Source organism: Zingiber officinale, chromosome 11A, assembly GCF_018446385.1.
Source record: "Zingiber officinale cultivar Zhangliang chromosome 11A, Zo_v1.1, whole genome shotgun sequence".
Lineage (NCBI taxonomy): Eukaryota > Viridiplantae > Streptophyta > Magnoliopsida > Zingiberales > Zingiberaceae > Zingiber > Zingiber officinale.
In genome coordinates this window covers 50,546,754-50,554,041 of record NC_056006.1, presented here as the reverse complement: position 1 = coordinate 50,554,041, position 7,288 = coordinate 50,546,754, and positions in this window count along the sequence as shown.

The window sequence follows — 7,288 nt, the reverse complement described above, 5'->3', positions numbered from 1 at the left end:
AAATCACGTCAATTCGTATGCCTACCATGCTGTGATACCTACCACTACCTTGATCGCATGTTGTTGTTGAATCTGCCAAAGCAGAGCAACACATACTATCTTGGTAGGGTACGGAGGGACAATCTTGGTCCCGCCTATCAACGCATGGGTGAGTACAACTCAATTAGATTGAGTATTCCTAGTTAACTCGGTTGGATCGAGTATAACTATAGGCATTCTTCCAACGGTTGGAAAGATAGGTCAAAATCACATATTTATTAACTCTCGGGCGTATTAGCCAAAGCTAACTCGAGTTTTAATATAAATGAGGATTTTGATCCTATAAACAAGAGTTGCATAGAGATGTAATTGGTAATCGTTACCTACCGATCATACTAAGTCTTGGACGTATTAGCCAAAGCTAACTCAAGGGTTAGTACGATGTGGATCTTGTCCCACATGGATTATAGAATTTAGTGGGAGCATCATTTAGTTAAAGGCCTAATTAAATGATTAAGAATATGATACTTATTTCTGCATTTATTTCTGTTGTAGAATTGCCATGACGTCGAACACGAACATCTTCTCTCTGCGTTTTGTCCTTAAGAAGGACAAGCTCAATGGAGAAAATTTCCTGGACTGGTACAGGAATCTGAGAATAGTTCTCACTCAGGAACGTAAACTGTACGTTTTGGAGCAGCCCATTCCGGAGGCTCCTCCTGCCACTGCCACGCGAGCAGACCGTGATGCTTACAAGAAGCATCAAGATAACGCATTAGATGTGTCCTGTCTTATGCTCGCAACCATGAACTCTGAGCTTTAGAAGCAACATGAGTTGATGGGTGCTTACGATATGGTTAAACATCTTTGTCACATATATCAAGGACAAGCAAGGCACTAGAAGAGGAACTCCAAAGAATACCTGGAAGATCTTAAGAAGAAGAGAAATAAGATTTCTACTTCAGGTATACATGTTATAGAAGTCAAGCTCTCTATTTCTTCATCGTGGGTATTAGATACCGGATGTGCTTCGCACATTTGTACTAATGTACAAGCGCTGAGGAATAGCAGGGCATTGACGAAGGGTGAGATAGACCTACGAGTAGTCAATGGAGCACGGGTTGCTGCTATTGCTGTAGGAACTTACCATCTATCTCGGCCCTCTGGGCTTGTACTAGAATTAGATGATTGTTGTTATGTGCCTGCCTTGACTAAGAACATAATTTCAGTTTCTTGTTTAGATAAGAAAGGATTTTCTTTTATAATAAAGAACAAATGTTGTTCCGTCTATTTAAACGATATGTTCTATTGTAGTGCACCTCTGATAAACGGACTCTATATTCTAGACCTTGAGAGCCCTATCTATAACATAAATACCAAGAGGTTCAAGTCAAATGACATGAACCAAACCTACCTCTAGCACTGTCACTTAGGTCATATAAATGACAAGCGCTTATCCCAGCTCCATAAGGATGGTTTGTTGGACTCATTTGATTTAGAATCATATGAGATATGCGAGTCATGCCTACGAGGCAAGATGACCAAGATTCCCTTTAGTGGGCACAACGAAAGAGCGACTGATTTGTTAGGACTCATACATAGTGATGTATGTGGCCCTTTCAATGTCGCTGCTAGAGGTGTTTATAGGTACTTCATCACATTTACTGATGACTTCAGTAGATATGGTTATGTGTACTTGATTACACATAAGTCAGAATCCTTTGAAAAGTTCAAAGAATTCAAGAATGAAGTACAGAACCAGCTTGGCAAGAGTATTAAGATACTTCGATCAGATCAAGGTGGAGAATACCTTAGCCATGAGTTTCGTGACTACCTAGCTGAGTGTGGGATTCTATCCCAACTCACTCCTCCTGGAACACCACAGTGGAATGGTGTATCCGAAAGGAGGAATCGTACCCTATTAGAAATGGTGCGATCTATGATGAGTCACACTGATCTTCCTATATTTCTTTGGAGCTATGCTCTAGACACGACTGTTGGTTGCTACTCGGAAAACCTATAGGTTCCACTGTACAAAAATTTTGTACAAAGGTCTGAACCTTTTCCTAGCTACCATGTGTTCTTTTAAATTAAATTTTGGATCGCCTGCGGAACTTAATACGTTTGATCCAAAACTTAATCTATTTGTTCTTTTAGGTTTTGACTTGGATCTCCTGCGGAACTTTACACGTTCGACCCAAGTCTCCTTAAGTTATTAATTCCATTAAATATTAATTTTCATAATTGGTTCCCAGTACTGACGTGGCGAGGCACATGACCTTCTTGGATATGGGAGCAACCACCACCGACTAGACAAAACCTTTTATAGAAAGCTAATAGTTAATTTCCTAAAATAACTTTAGGTTAACCAAAGAGAACAATCAAATCACAAGGAAAAGAAAAAACAAAAGAACACAACATCGAAAAAACATATTCGAACTTCTAGAACGTAAGCCTCTTGTATTTGGTATTATTTCCATAAATAACTAGCATGATGCGGAAATAAAAATTACTAGTTATACCTTGTAGAAAAACCTCTTGATCTTCTACTGTATTCCTCTTCTAACCTCGGACGTTGTGTGGCAACGATCTACCGAGATGAGAAACCACCAACCACCTTCTTCTCCTCCAAGCAAGGTTCGGCCACAAAGGAAGAACTTCACCAAAGAAGAAAACCAAAATACTAACCAAGCTCCAAGAGATGCTAGCTTTCTCTCCTTCTTCTTCTTCTTCTCCAAGTAGTATCCGGCCACCACAAGAGCTCCAAGGAAGGGAGAAAGGTTCGGCCACCACAAGAGGAAGAGAGGGAGAGGATGGCCGGCCACACCAAGGAACAAAAGAGGGAGAGAAAATAATAGAGGTTGTTGTATCTCATGAAGGCACCCCTACCCCTTCTTTTATATTCCTTGGCCTAGGCAAATTAGGAAATTTATTTACAATAAAATTTCCTTAATTTCCTTGACATGATTTATTTCAGAAAAATAAAATAAAATTTCCCAAATAAACTCTAATGGCCGGCCACATCAAGAGGAAGCAAATTGGACAAGTTTCAATCAACAATTAAAACTTTCCTTATTTGTTTCCGGAAATTTTAAAAATAAAATTTCTCTTTAAAAATCTCTTCATAGTTAATAAAAGGAAATTTCTATAATTTTAATTTTATTAACATGTGAATAATTTTAAAGAGAAAAATAAAACATCTCTCCAATCTACAAATAAGGAAAGAGATTTAATCTCTTTCTTTAATCTTTTGTAGATCTTTTACAAGAGAGATATTTTAATTTTAATTCTCTTTAAATTATATCTTCCACATAAAAATTAAAATTAAATTTCTTTTTTAATTTAATTTGGCCGGCCCTACTAGCTTGTGTTCAAGCTAGGGCCGACCACCCAATTTTATACCTAGGCCGGCCCTAGCTTGTTCCCAAGCTAGCTTGGCCGGCCCCTATTGGGTGGGTATATAAGGTGGGTATAGGTGGGTATAGAACTCTATAAATAAGAGGCTACGATAGGGACCGAGAGGAGAAATTGGTTTTGGTCTCCCGATAAAATTAAGCATCCCGTGTTCGCCCCGAACACACAACTTAATTTTATCAATGATAATTTATTCCACTAGAGAACTATCATTGAACTACCGCACCAATCCCAAATTACATTTTTGGGCTCCTTCTTATTATGAGTGTGTTAGTCTCCCTGTGTTTAAGATATCGAATGTCCACTAATTAAGTGAGTTACTGACAACTCATTTAATTAATATCTAAGTCCAAGAGTAGTACCACTCAACCTTATCGTCATGTCGGACTAAGTCCACCTGCAGGATTTAACATGACAATCCTTATGAGCTCCTCTTGGGGACATTCTCAACCTAGTATCTCTAGGACACAGTTTCCTTCTATAATCAACAACACACACTATAAGTGATACCATTTCCCAACTTATCGGGCTTATTGATTCATCGAACTAAATCTCACCCATTGATAAATTAAAGAAATAAATATCAAATATATGTGCTTGTTATTATATTAGGATTAAGAGCACACACTTCCATAATAACCGAGGTCTTTGTTTCTTTATAAAATCAGTATAAAAGAAACGACCTCAAATGGTCCTACTCAATACACTCTAAGTGTACTAGTGTAATTATACAGTCAAGATAAACTGATACCTAATTACACTACGACCTTCTAATGGTTTGTTCCTTTCCATTTTGGTCGTGAGCTACTGTTTATAATTTATAAGGTACTGATAACATTATCTTCTGCATATGACACCACATGCTATGTTATCTACAATATAAATTAATTGAACAACTACAAATAAATGTAGACAATTTGACCAAATGTGATTCTTTATTCATAATGAATGTTTACAAAGCTTAGGATTTCAGTATACACTCCAACAACGGCAGCTTTTATACTCAACCGAGTTCCATCCAAGGCCGTGATAAAGACTCCATATAGGATATGGACTGGGAGAGATGCCCAGGTGTCTTTCATGAGGATTTGGGGTTGTGAGGCTTACGTTCGACGTCAAGTCTCAAACAAGTTAGGACGCAAATCCGACAAGTGCTATTTTATTGGATATCCCAAGGAAACTAAGGGATATTACTTCTACATTCCCAGTCAACACAAGGTAGTTTTGGCAAAGACTGGAGTCTTTCTAGAAAGCGACTTTGTTTCTAGAAAGACTAGTGGGAGCGCGTTCGATCTTGAAGAAGTTCAAGATGCGAACAATAGCACTGATGCCTCGATGGAAATTGAACTGGAACCACAAAGTGTTGTGGATGATATTGTTCCACAAGGAGTTGAGGAACAACAACCAGTTCAAGTAGACATACCTCTTCGCAGGTCTGATAGGGTACATCGTCAGCCTGAGAGATACTCATTTCTCTTGTCAAACCATGATTACGTTATGCTCATAGAGGATGAGTCTACCACCTATCAGCAAGCTGTGATGAGACCAGATTCCGAGAAATAGCTAGAGGCCATGAGATCCGAGATGGAATCCATGTATACCAACCAAGTTTGGACTTTGGTTGATCCACCTGAAGGGGTAAAATGTTAGCTAGAGCCCTAGAGCTAATCATTTGATGATTGTATATTGGACTTATTGTATCATATTCTATATAAATAAAGGCACTTGGATTTTGGTTATTATACTTACTTGTATTGGTGCCAAATAAACTAAGTATAATAATGTCCCTGAGTAGACGGTTCTCACCTATATCAATCGGTTAGTTGAACCAATAGTAAGATGATATAGGGAACACTACTCTTAATCATTCCTAGTAGAGTATTAACATTCAGGGACAATGTTAATGCAATAAGACTAGCATGTAGGTCAACTCGATGACTTGATCTCACAAGTCATGGATATAGAGATATCAAGTTGACACATGGGTATACATTGGAGAATGTATACTGAATGACCTGCCATGAGAAAGTATCATGGATCGTTATATGAGTGTCATATACTTTCTCATGTGGCTATTAGTATGACTATTAGTCCTTAGACCTGAAGTCACCATGGATCCCTACATAAGGAGTTATGTACTTTAGTTTCGTCAAACGTCATCCGTAACTGGGTGGACTATAAAGGCGATTACTGGGTATGTAACGAATTATGCAGAGGGATGTGAGTGATGTAGATGGGATGTATCCCTCCTATATGACGGGAGAGACATCAATATTCTTGATAGAGTGAGACCACGAAGTGCATGACCATGCCCAAATGAGTCAATATGAGATATTGAGCTCATTTGATTTAGTGAGTCTACTTGGAGTTCAAGATTTAGATTGATTAGAGGATGACACGGTCTATGCCTCACATTGATCAATCTAGATGTCTAGGATAGAAGGACACTTGTCATATATTGTGAGGAGTCACAATTAGTAGTCACAAGGTGATGTTGGATCTCAACATTCTTGTAACTTGGGTAGTAATGATGTGTTGCTAGATACCGCTCATTACTTATGCTTCTAAATGGGTTTAGGAGCATCGCCAATTTCACAAGAACCTATAGGGTCACACACAAAGGGCAATTAGATGGAGATTAGGTTCATTTGATGAACCTAAAGGATTAGGTTCTTTTGATGAACCAAATTGGATTAAGAGTAATCCAAGGTAGGCTAATTGAGTTGGACTCAATTTGGTTCATGTGTTAAGTGAGTCTAATTTGGACTTAGACTCATTTAATTAATTTAATTCAATGAATAGAGATTCATTAAATTAAAATTGACTTGAACCAATGGTTAGATTAGATCAACCAAGGGAGAGAAGTGGTCAAGTTTGACTTGACATAAGTAGGAAGATGAAGAGTCAAGTTTTGACTTGACTTTGACTTGACCAATGCCACATCATCAAGGCTTCTTCATTTGGTCAAGTTTGACTTGACCAAATGCCACCTCATGGGAGTTACCAAGAGTGGTGACTCTTGATATTCCATGGGAGTTACAAGCCAAAAATGTGGCCGGCCACTTTTATTCATGTAAAGGAGTTTCATTTTTCATGTGTAACTCTATCTTCTTCTTCCTTGGTTCTCTTCTCTCCCTCTCCTCCTCCACTACTGATCTCTAAGGTTGCTAGCACATCCTTAGAGGTTTTTCTCCATCTCTTGCTTGTGTGGATACACATAGAGAAGTGTCTACTTTGACACTTTTGAGATCTGGCGAACCGAGGACGAGCGGGATTGCGAAGGGCTTCGCTACAAAGGTATAAAAGGTTTATGCTTATGTAGATCTACGGTAGATCAACGTTTAAACTCGTACTCGTATTTTTCGAAGTTTTTTCTTCGCACGAGATCCAGTGGCATGGGTGATTCGGGGTTTCCGCGAAGCGAAAACGCGGTTTTCGCGACGCGAAAACGCGGTTTTCGCGGCCCGAGAAACCCAACAGTGGTATCAGTGCCACGTGCGAAGCGAGTACGAGTTTAGATTCATATTTTTATGAAAAATATAGATCTATAAACTTTCTGTAAATTCATGTTTTTATAGTTTTTATGGGTAATTTTCTCGTAGAAGCGAAGCACAAGTGTTTCGGCGCTTGTAGGCTTCCGCTACTGGGAAGATTTTTCCAAAACGGCCAAGTTTCGCCCCAAAAATTTTTGGGACAGCGGGCTAAGGTGCTGTTAGATCGCAATGGAACCCTTGCAATGGTTAGATCGCGGGTAGGGCCGCTGCCCCTGGCCCCGCAAGGGGATTCGTTCCGCGATTGCGCCCGAAAATCGCTAAACGGAACCGCCGGGATATTGTACTCTTAAAAATTGTAAAAATTATACAAAAAATTACAGAATATTATAGAAATATATAAT